General features: G+C 40.7%; 1 protein-coding gene across 1 annotated transcript in view; it reads left to right on the top strand.

Annotated features, from left to right (window-relative positions):
* GREM2 (gremlin 2, DAN family BMP antagonist) overlaps positions 1–18636 on the top strand; it is a 192057-nt gene that overhangs the window by 165887 nt on the left and 7534 nt on the right. The window lies entirely within an intron of this gene.

Raw genomic sequence — 18636 nt, 5'->3', positions numbered from 1 at the left:
CCAATGCAAACACCAAGTGGGCTGCCCAGAAACCACACATTGTTTCCCTCAGACAAAAGATAATGATGCACTAATGAATTTTACCCTTTATTGCCCTCTCTGGAACACAGCCTCAGGAAGAAAACCCACAAAACCAAATTGTTAGTCCTCAAATTTACAATATTTTGCAATGACCCCTATCCCTTTTTCTTTAAGTGCTAGTACTTGGGTTAAGTATTTGTGTTGTTTTACTCATAAATTCCAACCTCATGTAATCTCAAAAGTGCCCTCCCAGAGAGAGAAAGGAAATGAGTAAATGAGGAAAAATAATAAAAGTCTCCCTGATATAGAATACCTCCAAGAGGCTTAAAGCACTTCTGAGATATTATCTAATTCTGAAGTACTTTGACCTCATTAAAGGGGGAGAAAGTAACGGATTATTTTAACTATGGAGAGTGAAAGCGAGGCAAAAAGAAGTTGGACTAGTAGGTCCATTTAATAAAGATCATTTAGTAAATAAAGCTATGAATGGAGGAAATTAGTACCCAATTAATTAGACTTATAAAAGTGTATGTATTGAAGATTTACAGGATTTGTTGGAATCATTTGTAGTTGTTTTATTGAAGAGCAAGCTTAATGGCACAATTACACATCACTTGGACTGAAATCACCCACAACGCTTCCTTAACCTCGTCGGTCCCCCTCCCCATTCCGGCTGCTATTTCTGTCCTATGTGTTTGTAAAACCTCCAAAAAGTCTTGCTTATAGGTATGGTTTCTACATCCTCACCTCTTTCCTATTTAATGTGGCTTTATGTTCAAAACACTTCCACTGAAAGTGTTCTTGTTAAAATATGTTTTGTTTTGTTCAGTTTTTGTTTGTTTGTTTGTTTGTTTGTTGTTTGAGATAGAGGCTTGCTCTGTAGCCCAGTCTGGAGTGCAGAGGCACAGAGGCTGGAGTGCAGAGGCACAGAGGCTGGAGTGCAGAGGCCTAGAGGCTGGAGTGCAGAGGAGATTGAGCTCATTGCAGCCTTGATTTCCTGGGTTCAAACTATCCTTCTGCCTCGGCCTCCTGAGTAGCTGGGAATACAGGTGTGCACCTCCAAGCCCAGCTAATTTTAAAATTTTTTGTAGAGATGGGGTTTCACCATGTTGCCCAAGCTGGTCTTGGGTTCCTGGCTCCATGCAATCCTCCTGCCTTGCCGTCTTGAAGTGCTGGGATTACAGGTGTGAGCTATTGCGCCTGGCCTTCTTGTTAAAGTTGATAGTTTTCTTTATAAGGCTGGAGGACCACAGAGCTGTTTCTTTTACCTCTTGTTCTCTCTAGTTTCTGTCTAAAGATGTTCATCCATATCCCTAACTTTAAGCATTGTTCTTACTCCAGTGTGTACATTTCAGTCTCACCTTTCACGTAAACTTTGGAAAACCTGAGTTTTTCAAATGTAAAACTAATAGACATCTCAAACTTAACATGGCCAAAATTGAACCCTTGAGTTCTGGCCCAAACCTTTTCTTCCTCTAGTCTTGCTTACTTCAAAAATTTTGCTCCACTCTCACCTCTAGTGGAAGATATGACACGTTGTCTTTATTTCTGAAACACTCTTTTTTTTGTTTGTTTGTTTGAGATGGACTCTCGCTATTGTTGCCCAGGCTAGGGTACAATGATGTGATCTCAGCTCACTGAAACCTCCACCTCCTGGGTTCAAGCAATTCCCCTGCCTCAGCCTCCCGAGTAACTGGGATTATAGGTATGTGCCACTATGCCTGGCTAATTTTTATATTTTTCATAGAGACAGGGTTTCATCATGTTGGCCAGGCTGGTCTTGAAGTCCTGATCTCAGGTGATCCACCTGCCTCAGCCTCCCAAAGTGCTGGAACTGTAGGCGTGAGCCACCATGCCCAGACTATTTCTGGAACACTCTTAAAGCCATTTCTGTTTCTTTCTCTCCACCACTACCACCCTAGTGCAGACCGCCATTATTTTTCATTTGTAGATTATTCCAGTAATTCCTAAATCGTCTTTCACTTCCATTCTCACCAATATACCTTCCTTTCTCTATAAAGCAGTAAGAGTTAAGTTTCCAAGACATAAAATTAGATGATGTCACTTTGCTACTCTAAACCCTGTTTTGGCTTTTCACCAAACATACAATAGAATCCAAACATTTATCATAGTCCATAAGACCATGCGTGATCTGGTCGCCATCTGCCTCATCCCCACCTCTGGATACTGCCCCCCTTACACAGTAAGTTCCACCCATTCTGGCCTTACTCTTGTTTTTGTTTTTGTTTTTTTTCATTTTTTTGTTTTTGTTTTGAGACAGAATCTAGCTCTGTCGCCAGGCTGGAGTGCAAGGGCGTGTTATCAGCTCACTGCAACCTCTGCCTCCTGGGTTCAAATGATTCTCCTGCCTCAGCCTCCTGAGTAGCTATAGGCGCATGCCACCACGCCCAGCTAATTTTTAGTAAAGATGGGGTTTCACCATTTTGGCCAGGATGATCTTGATCTCTTGACCTTGTGATCCGCCTGCCTTGGCTTCCCAAAGTGCTGGGATTACAGGCATGAGCCACCGTGCCCAGTGGCCTTTCTCGTCTAAGAACATGAAGAGTTTGTCCTCATCCCAGTTCATTCTCATGCTAGCTGTTCTCTCTTCTCACACATCTGGGTATCATCCCTGCCTGTTATTCAGGTAATAATAATTAGATTGAATGGTCCCCTAACCATTCAATCTAATTATGTCCTACCCCACACCATTCTCTCTACCATTGTCTCTTTATTATGCCCTTCGTAGAACTTCCTGCTATCTGAAAATATTTTATATCATTTACTAGTTTATTATCTGTGTATCCTTTCTAGAGTGTAAATTCTAGGAAAGACAAGAGCATATCTGCTGTATTCCTAGTGCCTACCACTGCACCTGGCACATAGTAGGCTCACAATAAGTATGTGTTGAGAATGAATTAATTTACATCTCCTTGAAAGTGCTAAAGTGGTATAGTCTAATGGAGAGTTCAGGAACAGGAATTGGGATTCTAGAGGATATGAAATTTCTACTAATATCAGGGCCATAACTTTAAAAAAAAAAACTTAAAAGAAATGTATAACAAATTCTGTCAACAAACTGAAATATGAATGTGAGTATTTTACACAACAACTTATATGGAATGATTCTGGAAACTTTTTTATATACAGCATTTCAAACAAGTAAGATCTCAAATGTCATATTGCTTTTATCTTTTTTTTCTTTAAATCTATGTGTCAGGGAAATAAGAATGTATTACAATTAGCAAAAAGTAGAGCCAACTGCATTCAGTGGTTCAAATTCTTTTCATTAAAGTCCTCTGCTTATAAGTTCTGTGACAGAAAGCTCAAGTGTGAAAAACCAGAATTATCTGGAGGGCTTGTTAAACAGGGCTCCAAAGCACCTCATCTTTTTCACAGAGTTTCTAATTCAGTAGGTCTGCGGGGGGCGGCACAAAGTGTGCGTTTCTAACAAGTTCTCGGATGATGTTTATACTACTGGTCAGGGAACCTCACTTTAAGAAACTGATCAAGATGAATAAGCTATTCATTGTGAAAAGAAGGAAAGAGGCTTAGTAGTAGGAAAATAGATGGAATTTTAGCTATAAATTCTGGAATGATTCTACTAGCCCGGTGCTGAGTTATCCAGACAAGTCGCTTTTTAGTTTTAAATTTTATATTTTCTATTAATATTGAAGGATATTGTCCCATTTGATGCTGAGACTTTTGTCTTATTAATAGGTATTTATTTAACACACTATTAGAAGTTTTCATACTGATGCTGTAGTCACAGATATTCTTTATTCTTCGCCAGTAAATTCTTCTTTTGTATTTTTCTTGAGAAAAAATCTCCCTCAAATAATTTCCCTTTGTCCTTCATTATTCCCTTGCATTGAAATGGTAACTGGATCTTCCACATAAATCTATTATGCTTAAAAACCATTTGCCCAAGCAAACAAAAATTACAATTAAAATGGTTTGACAAGTGTACAGAGCAGATGGAAAGTGCATGTTCTTTTCCCTTCTTCTGCTTAACTTCTGTCTGGTCTGCTAGCTCCTTGGCCTGGTCCGGAGTTTTGAAGTGTCAGTTTCCACACTTATTCTTGTTGGGGTATGAGGAGGTACAGCAGCTATCTCATTCATCTTTCCCTGGACCACAGACACCTGATTTCCTAAACAGGTAGATAGAGTCATTCTTAGGTATCTAAAAGGGATTGGTTCCAGCATCCCCCAGGTATACCGAAATCCATGCACGCTCAAGTCCCTTTCTTCTTTGAGATGGAGTCTCGTTCTTGTCGCCCAGGTTGCCGGCTGGAGTGCAGTGGCATGATCTCGGCTCACTGCAACCTCCATCTCCCAGGTTCAAGCGATTCCCCTGCCTCAGCCTCCCGAGTAGCTGGGATTATAGGCGCCCACCACCATACCTGGCTAATTTCTTTGTACTTTTAGTAGTGAGGGGGTTTCACCGTGTTGGCCAGGCTGGTCTCCAACTCCTGACCTCAGGTGATCCACCTGCCTCAGCCTCCCAAAGTGCTGGGATTACAGGCGTGAGCCACCAGGCCTGGCCTCAAGTCCCTTTTATAAAAGGTGTAAACATAGCCTATGTATATTCTCTCATATACTCTAAATCATCTCTCGATTACTTATAATACCTAATTCAACATAAATGCTATGTAAATAGTTGTTATACTGTATTTTTATTTGTATTATTTTTTATTGTTGTGTTATTTTTCATTGTTTGGGTTTTTTCCTGAATATTTTTGATAGGCAGATGTGGAAACTGTGGATATGGAGGGCTGACTATACTCAAACTTATCAAATATTAGAGTTCAAAGTCTCTTAGTGAGAAACTAATGCTACTTTTAGATACCTAACTTTTTATAATAATCCAAAATTAATATATACACTAGTGTTCAAAACAGTGTTACCTGTAAAACTCAAAACCGGAAACAACCTAAATAGAAGAATAATTTACTACTTTGAACACACATATGTGTTAGATTATATAGTCATTGAAAGTTACGTGTAGTTATCATTAATGTTTTCTAAATTCTACAAAATAGCAAATAATTCTAAATTCTACAAATAGCAAATAATTTTTGTAACCAAACTAAAATTAATTTAAAGACAAAAGGATTAAGTTTTTAAAAAAGAAAAGCTGGTTAACTTGGTTCATACCTATTGCCACTTTCTACTTAATGCAGATGTCTCTTTTTTGTCTCCTGGAAGAATAATCACAAAACCTTCATTTATGTATTTTCTCAGAGAAAAAGAGAACAATATTTGATTTTTTATTAATTTAAACGTTAAGCACAAACTGAATTTGTTCATCGAATAGTTTTAAAACAAGTGGAACTTTTAAATCTCCATTTTAATTAATGTCTCTGCTCATTCATTTCTTTTAATTGAGGTGAAATTCACGTGACATAACATTAACCATCTTAAGCGTACAATTTGGTAGCCTTTAGTACTGAAAAGTGTTGCAAAGTTTTGCAACCACCAGCTCTATCTAGTTCCAAAACGTTTTTATTGCCCCCAAGAGAAACCCAGTATTCATTAAAGAGCTGTTCTCCCTTTCTCCCTCCACCCCCATCCCCTGGCAACCACCAGTCTGCAAACTGTCCCTATGGATTTACATATTCTGGATACCATTTGCTTTTTCTTTTTCTTTTTTTTTTTTTTTTTGAGACGGAGTCTCACTCTGTCGCCCAGGCTGGAGTGCAGTGGCATGGCGTGATCTCGGCTCACTGCAAGCTCCACCTCCCGGGTTCACGCCATTCTCCTGCCTCAACCTCCCGGGTAGCTGGGACTACAGGTGCCTGCCACCACGCCTGGCTAATTTTTTTTGTATTTTTGGTGGAGACGGAGGTTTCACCATGTTAGCCAGGATGGTCTCGATCTCCTGACCTTGTGATCCACCTGCCTCGGCCTCCCAAAGTGCTGGGATTACAGGCGTGAGCCACCGCACCCTGCCTACCATTTGCTTTTTAAAGAGCTACAATTATTTTTAAAAATGGATGTATTGAGTAAGAATACTTTTCCCTGTCTCTCTGCTCATTGGTCTTAGCTTTGCTCTGGAGTAGCCCAGGAAGGCTTAACTACAGCTTCCACAGGACAGCACTTCAAATATTTGACAGCAGCTCTCAGGAATCACGATTTCTTGACACCCCATCACTACCTTCTCCAGTACTTACTTCCACCAAATACATATGATCTTCTTCATATTGAATATGTAGAATTCCTTCTATGACCCCTTCCACCATAACAGACGCCTGCCGACGGATTCTCTTCTGTTTCTTAAGTTCCCATTCAATGTGTGTTGCCTGAAAGAGATTCAAATTTCATGGGAAAGTGGGGAGAGAGAGGGGCAGGGAGGTCATTAAGAGTCAAATGAGCGCTGGACGAGGTGGCTCATGCTTGTAATCCCAGCACATTGGGAGGCTGAGGCGGCCAGATCACCTGAGGTTAGGAGTTCGAGACCAGCCTGACCAACATGGAGAAACCCCGTCTCTACTAAAAGTACAAAATTAGCAGGGCTTGGTGGCACATGCCTGTAATCCCAGCTACTCGAGAGGCTGAGGCAGGAGAATCGCTTGAACCCAGGAGGCAGAAGTTGCGGTGAGCTGAGATTGTGCCATTGCACTACAGCCTGGGCAACAAGAGTGAAACTCTGTCTCCAAAAAAAAAAAAAAAAAAAAAAAAAAGAATCAAATGAGCTGGCTCCCGGGCAGACCTCTGTGTGAACATGCATGCTGACCTTCACTACACATGAGTTGGAGTGAGCCAGGTCCCTGGTTCATACCCCATCCACTGGGCCTGGTGCAGGGGCCTCTCTCAACATGACCCTCCGTAGAGCTGCAGAGGCACAGCACACAGGCTGGAGAAGAAAGTCATCCTAATTGGAAACACATGTCACAATTACTTTCAAATCATCTCCCTCACATCTTCCTGTCACAAATCATTAAAGAAGTCCTCTACTCTAAACATGGGGAAATTGCTCAAAGAAAGAAGAGATGTTAGATCTAAATTTCAATTAACTCTAACACTGATTGCTATGTATCACTGCATTAGTCTCTGGTCCTTATTAATGAGGATGTAATTAATGAAGTTTGCCCCAGGCGATGGACCAGAGCACAAATAATTACATTTTAGACAAACAACTTGGGCTTTGTTTTTCAGAGTATGGGGTGCTTATTAAAAATACCAATTCTCAGGTCCCAGCTCAGATCCTGAGTCAGGGAATCCCGGAAGTACGTGGACCTGGACTCTGCATTCCCAGGTGTGTTGTGTTCATAATGAAGTTTGAGATCCACTTATAAAAGAAAAAGAGAGTCCTTTAATGAATTTGTGTTACATACAAGTAATAGATTGTTAATAGAACTTGCTCTATGGAAAAATGTGCCAATACTTGTGTTTGGAAACAATGTATTAAAAATCCTTGATAAGCTTGGCTTAAGGTATAACTGGTTCTGTTTGATGTTAACAAGAAACATTCTCTACAAATACTTCAAAAGTTCAGTAGAAGTCTTTTTTATTGACATTATTTATAATTAGGCCGATCCTAGGAAAGATCTAAACAGAGTTATACAAGGCAGAATGGACATAAAACATCATGAGCACATGTGCACTCCGTAAATATTTGCTGCATGAATGGTACACTTACATTTGCTTTATTTCCAAAATAAAAAGGCCGAGGAATGATTCTCCTAACCTCCCAGACTTTCCCCTTCTCAAATATCAGTTATATTCTGGCTGTTTGAATATGAGCAAATACAACATCTACAGTTTCTCTGAAACCTTAGATGTGTGTTCTTCCGTTCAAGAAATATGTATTGGTCATCTACTATGTGTCCAGGACCTGTGCTAAAATCCAGGGATACGGTAGTGCACAAAACAGAGTCTCTGCCCTGATGAAGTTTTCCATTGTAGAGAGCTAGTAAGTCAGGTATTTGGAGGAGAAGGTTAATTATTTGAGAAACAAGCGAAATTTCAGAAAAAGTAGAGGGAACTTCAAGCCCAGGCACCAACTCGGCACATAGCTCATTGTTTAGCTTTTCAGGAGGATGTATCTTGGGTTTCCAATGCTGTGGGTCAGAAAATACTTTCCATCCTCTCTAGTTATTTCATTTACTTCACTTAGAGCAGATCCTTAAATATTTGGAAGGGCAGACGAATTATGGTTTAACAGCAACATTTTAAAGCATAGTCAGTAGGATTCTGTACACATTGTCTTAAATTCTTCCTCACTGCAATCTTGTTTCCCTCCCACCCCCACCCTCCTTCTCTGAAATTCTTCCACCAAGGTGACCTCTCTCCATCCAGTGAAGACTTTTCAGCCTTTCTCTCATCTGCCTTCTAATAGCCTTTGCTATTCCTGCTTTTCCTTGTCTTCTTTTGTAGATTTCCTTACTTCCTTGAAAAACTGGTATTCCGGCCAGGCACGGTGACTCATGCCTATAATCTCAGCATTTTGGGAGGCCGAGGAGGGTGTATCACTTGAGGTCAGGAATTTGAGACCAGCTTGGCCAACATGGTGAAACCCCGTCTCTACTAAAAATACAAAAATTAGCCGGGTATGGTGGCACACGCTTGTAATCCCAGCTACTCGGGAGGCTGAGGCAGGAGAATCGCTTGAATCCAGGAGGCAGAGGTTGCAGTGAGCCAAGATCGTGCCACTGCACTCCAGCCTGGGCGACAGAGGGAGAGAAAGAGAGAAAGGAGGGAGGGAGGGAAGGAGGGAGGGAGGGAAGGAGAAGGAGGGAGGGAGGGAAGGAGAAGGAGGGAGGGAAGGAGAAGGAGGGAGGGAGGAAAGAAGGAAGGAAGGAAGGAAGGAAGGAAGGAAGGAAGGAAGGAAGGAAGGACGGACGGACGGACGGACGGAAGGAAGGAAGGAAGGAAGGAAGGAAGGAAGGAAGGAAGGAAAGCTGGTGTTCCCCTGAGTTTCATGCTCAGTCCACTTTTCTTCTTATTCTACCACTCAGTAATCTTATTACCCACACGGAGCTGGGCATCGCTGCAGAGCAATTTTCTGAGGCCCATGTTCTACCAGACATCTGTCATTCCTTGTGCCATAGAAACTCCCTGTCCCGCCCCAAACCAGCTCTTCCTCTGATATTCTCTATCATGGTGAATACCAGCCGCCGCTCCAGCCCCATCATCCAGTTGCCTGAAGCAGCTACCTAGACATCCCCCTTCTTCATTGTTGCGTCCACTCAATCCCTTCAACACACTAAAGCCCAAACATCTAAAATGTTTCCTTCACCCCTCACCCCAACACCACTTAGCTCAGGCTCACGTTGTCTTTCATGGCTTACTCAAACCGCCAGTTCCCTGGCCTCCAATATCAGGTTTATTGTCCCTTTTGGTTTCTTTGTCTTATTCCGGGGATGAAGTCAATGTCTTATTCCTCTTTGTATCTCAGACCTTACGAAGGTGCATGGAACATGTAAAATGAATGAATGAATAAATTAATGTGCACAACTTTAACAACAGTGCTGCCTAGCATAGGCTCCTACATGGAGAATGATTTTGGAATTGGTATTCATTTTTAATACGTTTTCAACACTTTTTTGTCTTCACTTTTTCCGTAACTCCATATCCACTGGCATGTTTTAAGTCTCCTGGTTGTCTCTGATTGTGTTTGTTTTCCTTGGTCGAGAGCCTTGAATTTGCACTCTAATTTGTCTGAATTCAGCATAAGTTGTCAATAAAGCTCACTTGAAAAAGGCAGGGTGCGTAAGACTTAACACCGACGAAACCAGACTTCTTGTTTCAATTAAATTACTTAATATGGGACTTTCCAGTCCTCTATGGACCCATTAGCTAATAGACTGTTTTGAAAAACTGTCAGGAAAGAGAGGCTGCAGAATTCAAGAGACGTGAGTGAGTGACTAGGAGAGGAATGAAGCCTGAGGTCTTTCTTTATAAAAACATTTTCATATGGACATAAAATTTTTATGTACCAAAGAGTTCAAGAATGACTTATTCTTCTTGCCCAGAATCATTAATGCAATTCTTATGCTTGCAAATAATAATAATATAATAATATACTTTAATATACTTCAGTGTACTGTTCTCCAAACATTTTTAGTTCTAAATCTATGACCTCTCACACACTTTTGAGTAGACATCTAAAATTTGCAGTGGATATTAAAGAGTATTGCAAACTGAATCTTTTAAAATAAAATGGTTAAACCACCTTTTAAAATGTCTCCAGAGGAATATAAATACCATTGCTATTTTACACCCATGATTATACATTTTTAAAGAAAACTACACATAGAAATACTCCTTTAAAGGAAATTTTACATTTTTTCTCCTTAATTCATATTTTATTGTAGTTCTACCCATAGAACTATTTCATAACAGGTTTTATATCTAAAAGGCTTTTCACCATATCATTCTTTTCTTTTTTTTTTTTTTCCTATCATTCTTTTCTGTGACAAAAGGAATGCATGTAGATTTTGATTTTAATTCTGTGGTCAGATGTAAGTATTTAAATTTTGGGGATTAATTTTTTTAATTTGGGGATTTAATTTGGGGTTTAATTTTGGCCCTTTGGATTGATTACACATTAGAGTGAAGAACAGTATTTGATAAAAAAGGCATAAATACACCCAGCAACGCTGAAAAAAAGAAGACAAAATGGCATAAATATGTTATAAATTTAGTAAATAATTATTAAATGCAAAAAGGTAAATTTCAATGATTTTCGTCTCTTAGATAGATGCCCCATGAATGGAGTTTTTTAATTGTTGTTTTTGTGTCCATATATGAATACTACTTTTTCCTAGAAAGGAGACAGGGCTCAGCAGAAATTCCCTACTGTATGTGTGTATGTATAGTATAATCATATATGCAATATATGCTGTATTAGTAGGCTATAAAGAAATATCTGAGAATGGGTAATGTATAAAGAAAAGAGATTTAATTGGCTCACAGTTCTGCAGGCTGCACAGGACGCATGATGTTGGCCATCTGCTCAGCTTCTGGGGAGGCCTCAGGAAACTTACAGTCATGGCAGAAGTTGAAGCGGGAGCCAGCACTTCTCACATGGCTAGAGCAGGAGGAAGGGAGAGATAGGGGAGATGCCACACACTTTTAAACAACTAGATCTCGTGACATCTCTATCATGAGCACAGCACTAGGGGAATGGTACTAAACCATAAGAAACTGCCCCCATGATCCAATCACCTCCCACCAGGCCTCACCTCCAACACTAGGGATTATAATTTGACATAAGATTGGGGCGGGGGCATAGATCCAAACTATATCATCTATTATATATATATAATATATACTAAGAAAATGTGTTCACATAAATAGAATATAATACAATGCATGTTCTTAATAGCAGTGTCTTGATTTCTTAAAATCCTTCAAACTTAGATGTGAAAAAAATCTAACAGCAATCATTATCAAAAAATTATTTTTGGTGATATACTAGCTGTTAATGTAATTAGATTCTCTTTTAATTTTAGTTTAAAGAAAATTATGGGAAACAGCCTGACTTGCAAAAGGAATTGATTAGTCATTTACTTTTTAGTGAGGGTAACAATATTTAGAATTCTCCCTTTGCTTGGTGCCCTAGAGCCTTTGTTGTATGTTAGGCGATACACCACAATAAGAGTGGGTTGGATGGGAGTGATCACTTTCTTTTGTCAAGTGCAAGAAGAGAGGCAGGAAAGGATAATCTGTCCATTCCATTGTAGGCACTTCCTCAAGCAGATCTCGTGGAAGAAAAGAAACAAATGGAAGTTGAGGATTTGTATAATGATTCCCCTAAAACTACCCTTGTATATACTTCTTGGAAAGCCTACATGTAGCCCCTGAGGATTAGACATATGCTGATTTGAAGACCAATCACCCAGAATTGCTGTAGTAGTTAAGATGAGAAATAATAAAGAATAATAAAGAATATTAGATCAGTGATTGAAGGAGCAAAGAGGAGTGGAAAACACTTTGAAATAAAAGGAAGATAAGGACCGGCAAAAATTAATAGTACTGAACAGTTTTTTTCCATTTTTTTCAAATATTCCATTTGTAATAATTATATTCACTTCTGATTTTGATACCTAGATATGCATTAAATTATTGTGATTAAATGCTTATGTAGAAAGTATCACTCCTGTTGAGAATTAAGCCAGTTTCAAGCTCTTCTTTATAGTTTTTAAAAATAGTAAAAACATCACATCTTTACTAGTGTGGGTAAAACCTACCCAATCATCCAGTCCTTCATTCATTCATAAATTAATAAATATTTAAAGCTATGCTCTAGACCCACTGTGAGTGACTGTGGAAACAAAAATTAAATACTCCTCTCTTCCAATTACTTAGTCTCCAGTGGGGGAGAAAACGTGCAGACAATAGCTACACCCTGTCTATTGGCTATATTAAGGCAGTCTGTCATCACAATGGCAAAAATAAAAAGCACAGGAAACATGCATGGTTTCACAAAGCACATAGTATTTTAATGAAACCTAAGTGACTAACAGTGGCCAGAGAAATAATATTTCAGGCTAAAGCAATAGCTATTTGGGAGTGGAAAGCAGCCTTGCATGTGGTAGATAGGACACATAGTTTTGTGCGTTTCAAGCATAAGGTGCAAGGTAAAGGGATACTATCTGATGAGACAGGAAGAAGACAAAGATTGCAGAAGGCCTATGTATTGTGCCAAAGACTTTGAACTTGTTTGTAAGTAATGGGACATCTTTAAAGGGTTTAATATGAAGGAATAACACAGACAGATTTGCATGTTAAAATGTCCACTCCGGTAGGAGTTGAGAGGATGGATCTGAGAGTGAGAGTCGGAAGGGAGAAGGCAGGCCAGTGAAGAGACTATCACAATGTTCAGATGATGAGGATCTAAACCAAAGTGGTAACAGTGGGATTAAGAAGTGAGGTATGAAAGAAAATGAGGTCTTGTTGATGGATTTAATATGTGGGAAGATAAACTGGGATACTCTCCAGTATTTAAATACTGGAGTGTTTTAAATACTAAAGAATTTAACTCACGAGCACGAAGTCCAGAGGTAAGCAGTTCCAGGGCTGCTGAGGACAGTGGCTTAATAACATAATCAAGAATCCAGTTGCTTTCCATTTTGTGCTCTATACTGCAAAGATTTGACTTGCATCCCATGCTTGCCCCCTTATGGAAGCTGCTATAGCCTCAGTCATCACATCCTTGCCTAACCACAGTAATGACCTGAACAGTAGTTTCTCCTGGCATATCTCTTTTTATTAGGGAATAAAAATCTTTCCAAGGAGGCTGCACCTTGCCTCACAATTACCTTATTGCCCATGCCTAAATCAGTCACTTGCAAGGAGAGTGGAATAACCAGTTGGCTTGGACCAACCAACTTTCAACTCCATGGTGCGTAGAAAGGTCTATGAAGAACTCCAAATCCAATACCTGAACAAATTGTGGTTCTGTTAGTAAGGAAGAATGGAGATCTTGACTCTCAGGAAGTAAATGAACAGAACCTGTTCAAATTCAACTTTCTGGTTGAGGTGAAAGGATCAATGCTGTTCTGTTCATTGGGATAGCATCTATCAGAGGAAGAGCAGATGAGTGGGAAGATATGATGAAATTTGGAACATACAGAATTTGAGGTGCCTATAGGACATTTGGGGAATGTTTGATAGGCAGCTGAGTAGAGGGTCTATGAGTCATGAGCAGAGAGCTAGTTGAAGTCGTAGGCATGAATGAAATTCTTAGTGGAAGTGTGAGGAATGAGAAGACAGGGTTATGGAAAACTTCTTAGGGAACACCAACTTTTAAGAGGAGAGCACAGAAAGAAAAATCACGAAAAGATATTGGAAGAGTAAAGCAAAATAATTAAAAATATTTTCTCAAGAGTTCCAGAGGAAAAAGGGATTACAGTGATAGTTTCATCAGGCTTTGCTATGTGCTCTGTCACCATTCCTCCAAACTATCATACAGCAAGTATAATGAAGTAGCTTGAAGTAAGAGTGAACAGGAAGAATTGGTGGGTTGCACGGACAGGATTTTTTTTTTTTTTTTTTTGAGACAGAGTCTCGCACTTTTGCCCAGGCTGGAGTGCAGTGGCGCGATCTCGGCTCACTGAAAGCTTCTCCTGCAAGCTCCTCCTCCGGGGTTCAAGCGATTCTCCTGTCTCAGCCTCCCAAATAGGTGGGACTACAGGCATCTGCCACCACGCCCGGCTAATTTTCTGTACTTTTAGTAGGGACAGGGTTTCACCATGTTAGCCAGGGTGGTCTCGATCCCCTGACCTGGTGATCCGCCCGCCTCGGCCTCCCGAAGTGCTGGGATTACCGAAAGCCACTGCGTCCGACCTGGACAGGATGTTTTTGATTTTGTTCAAAGCATTTTAGACAAGCCTCTCGAATTTTTATGTATACAGAGACAGAAAATCTATACTCTGCTCCCAGGGCAGTGGACATCTGCTATTTTAGCTCTCACTGGACACAGAATGCTGTCCAAGGAAGGTCGAAGAAGGGGTCTTTGGGGTGTGGAATCACGATAGCACGATTGGTGTTTTGGGCAGCAGCCTAAAATCTTTATCTGAAAAAAATATATATATTTAGGTACTGCCTGGTGGCTGCAGAGCACAATGTCACTGGCTGTAAAATTCTAATGGATGGCTTCTGATTTCTTCCCTCCTTTCAAATAAAACTCATGGTCCTTTTTGCTCAAAGCGTTCTTGGGTTTTGATGTGATTTCAGTGCCACGTTCCTCCTGATAATAACAGGGTCCAGAGGGTGGCAAGTGCCATTAACACCATTTTACAGGGGAGAACCCGGAGAAGCCTGGGAGTGAGTCACATAGGGTCACAACACGGGCAGCTCAGGGCCCAGAAACCATGTTCTCCCACCCATCCCCACGTGGATGTGACCCAGAGAGAAGCAGCCCCTGTGTGTAGAAACGCACAGCTTTCCAAGAGCTTCCTCACTCATCTCCTTATTTCATTTAATGCTTTGCTGCCATCTTGCTTTAGCATTCCATTTCCTATCCTGAATTTATCCCAACAATTTCTTCAAAGATTTAGAACATTGATTACAAATTCCCTCATGACGCATTTGCTGTCCAGAAGTCAAAGTAAGTAATGATAGTATCATTTCTTCTCTGTTGAAAACCTTTTTAAGAAAACATAATTTTTCCAGATGAAATTAAACTTCTCCTGGAACAAAATGATAGTCAATGTTCCACTCAGGCAATGTCATTTGGAAAAGCAAATGAATCCATTTGGATTGCAAACTTCTGAGTCATGTGGGATGCCCTGATCTTTCTGCTTTGAAGTCTCAAGTCACTTCCTATTATTTCCACGACAGTTCAGCAGATTTATAGTTAGAACTTCTTAGTTTTCCTTTCCTCATATTTTAATTTCTCTCACTTCAGGTAAGTTGTAATCATTCATTTTCAGTCACACAGCCACAGCATTTAATCCTGATGTACAATCAGAGAGATGCAAATTAAAATCATCATCAGACGCCATCTCAAATGTTTCAGATAGGCAAAAGGTGATGAATCTGGTAACATCAAGAATTAGCAAGTACGTGCACCAGCAGGGACTCACACATTACCCAGGGGAAAGGATACTGGTACCAGCACTTGGAAAGCACCTTGGCACAACTTAGTCAAGCTCAAGTTGTACATATCCTGTGACCCAGCATTTCCACTGCCCGGTGTCTTCTCTAGAAAAACTCTAACAGATGGGCATAAATAAACACATGCAAAAATGTTCAGTGCAGCACTATTGGCAAGAGTGAAAAACTAGAAGGAAAATAACTCTTCCTCCATAAGCTGAATGAATAAACTGTGCTTTCATATTCAGTGGTGGGGATAAACAGGCTCCTTCTACAAATATCCATGTGCATAAAATCCCAAACACATCTTTTTTGGGGAAAAGGTTGCAATAGAAGAGTGTGATATAATTTATGTAAAGATTATTGGCCAGGCACTGTAGCTCATGCTTGTAATCCCAGCACTTTGGGAGGCCCAGGCGAACGGATCACTTGAGGCTAGGAGTTCGAGACCAGCCTGGACAACATGGTGAAACCTTGTCTCTACTGAAAATACAAAAGAATTAGCCAGTCATGGTGGCGGGGGCCTATAATCCCAGCTACTTGGGAGGCTGAGGCAGGAGAATCGCTTGAACCCAAGAGGCGGAAGTTGCAGTGAGCTGAGATTGCGCCATTGCACTCCAGCCTAGACAATAAGAGCAAAACTGCGGCTAAAAAAAAAAATAAAAAATAAAAAGATTGTCCACACACACAAACCTACTCTGATACACAGAACATAAGCAGCAAAAGCATCAACAGGAACGATGAATACCAACTTCAGGATGCTGGTCATCTCCGTGAGGGATGAGAGGAGATGGGAGAGCATTTTTAGCTTTACTTATATTACGTTTTCAAAACCGAAAGAGAGATTGCAAAATAAAAATGGGAAATGTCAGTATTGTTTTCATCTTTCCGGTGAGTACCTATAGTTATATTTTCTGTTTTGCTCTCTGTTTGAAATGTTTCATAGTTAGACATTTTAAAATTGAAAGCTACTTTTTTGGCAAAAGAGTTCAACGCTAAAGGGAAGGCAAAGATTGAATTGGACAGAAAATGTTTGGAGCAGGACTTAGCAAAGTGTTTCTGTAAAAGGCCAGAAAGTAAATATTTCACACTATGGGCATTATATTATCATGTCTCCACCACTCACTCTGCCCTTATAGCACCAAAGCAGCCATAGACTAAACGAGTGGCTGTGGCTGTGTTCCAATACAACTTTATTTACAAAACAGATCTCAGGTTAGGTTTGGCCTGTGGGCCATAGTTTGCCTTAGTTTATAGAAGCTGGAGGTAAGTGGTTACAGCAACCAAGCAATCTTTGACTGCGAGGATGATCCTGGGGCCAAGAAACATCGAGGATGATCCTGGGGCCAAGAAACATCGACCTCTATCTCTAAAGGTTTAATTGAAGAGCCAGACCACCACCCTCCCAGCCTAAGAATTCAAGTCATCGATGAAGTGCCTTTAGTAGTTGAGGCTGTGGCAGTACTAAGCCTCATAAAAATGACCTCTGAAGTGTAATCTTGTTGGGAGTTTTGTTGGGGAGGTTTTTGTTAGGTTCTGCGATGGTTTTCACTTGGGTCATGGGAACAAGTTTATCCCAGATGTGCCCATCAGTATTCAGCTCTTCAGTCCTGGGGACTTCCCTTCAACTTTCCAAGAATGCCATAAAATTCTCAGGTTGCAGAAAAAGTTTCAGCCCCACCTCATTCACCATTCCTGCACAGCCCAGGGCTTCCTTGAATTGACTTCTAAAACTCAAGAAGGCCACTCTGGGAGTGAGTTCATCAGCTTAGCTGTACCCTTAGCCATTGGTCACTTGCATTTGCCTGTCAGAAAGGATGACTCAGCACTACTGTATTCTTTCCTAGAAATCAGGAAGTTTTATTGGTCAAGCTCCTATTGTAGAACCCCTCTTCAGGTCTTGCTACTTTTAGGAATGGCTGATAGAAGGGGCCTGTGATTGATTCTTTAGCTGCCTAAGTACTAGCTTGCTTTGGTCTGTGCAGTCCTTATTCTGGTATCTACAGAGGCCAGGCCCGAGGGCGTTCACTTAGGAGGAAAGCACTTCCACTACCTCTCTTTGCACAACCAACTTTGGCCAACCCGGTCTGCTTAGACCATCAGCATTTATAGTCCTGGCACCCCTTGCAAATTGAGAAGAACATCGTCAGGCCAGAAAGATGGTTAATAAAACCAACAGGATTTATTTATGAGTTTCTTCTGATACAAGCCAAATACAAGATGTGAGAATAAAATGAAGTATCCTCGTGCTGTCGTTACTGGCAAGGGTGGCAACATTCCTGAGAGGTTAATTGTGTGCCAACCATTTTTTTGAGTAGCAAAGTGGTTCAGGACAGAGCAGGACTTTCTATAAAGTGCTAAATTCAGGTCCTGGCGAGGCCACTGACATGCTTGCACAGGGATGGTTAGCGAACTGACAGAGGCGAGCACGTTCTCTCCCCTGGTGAACTCTGCACAGCCAAGGGCCAGCAGTGTAGGTGATGTTAGCAGTTGCTGGCTCAACTGCCTTAATGCTCTGAAGTAGGAGGATACAGCTTCACAATCACTGTGGGTCACCATGGCCAAACACCTCTTGCCTACTCACCTGTCTGACCGTGAGATGCCAGATCCTTGGCCATCTTACCATTGCTATGTGTGAAGGAGAAAAGAAACGAGATGTAGGAAAGGAAAGAGAGAAGAGACTGACTTGGCCCAGTCATTGAGATTTCCTCAACCTCTTTTCCTCCTTCCTGAAAATCGAAGGTTTGCATTTTTGCTTAGCTTCCCATGAGACACAACTTCTAAGGATGATGGCCAGATGTTTTGAAAACATGTTAACGAGTTCAAAGAATGCCCATCACCACATCTAATACTATTGGCTCTAAGAGTTTTGGCCTCAAATTGATCTGATTTATCTCTGTTAGCTCTGTCTTAGCTCTGTTCTCTCTGATAAGATCTAGGATCTGTTGAAGGAAAGCGTGTATTTTTGAGCCTATCAACCATACATGTGAAGCTGTTACTGGAACTAGGAATTGAGGACCAGACTGACTCTGTCAATCTTTCCTGGCTGGGACTTGCAAATTCTTGGTT

Source organism: Rhinopithecus roxellana, chromosome 8, assembly GCF_007565055.1.
Source record: "Rhinopithecus roxellana isolate Shanxi Qingling chromosome 8, ASM756505v1, whole genome shotgun sequence".
Taxonomy (NCBI): domain Eukaryota; kingdom Metazoa; phylum Chordata; class Mammalia; order Primates; family Cercopithecidae; genus Rhinopithecus; species Rhinopithecus roxellana.
This window is presented reverse-complemented; position numbering and strand designations above follow the sequence as displayed.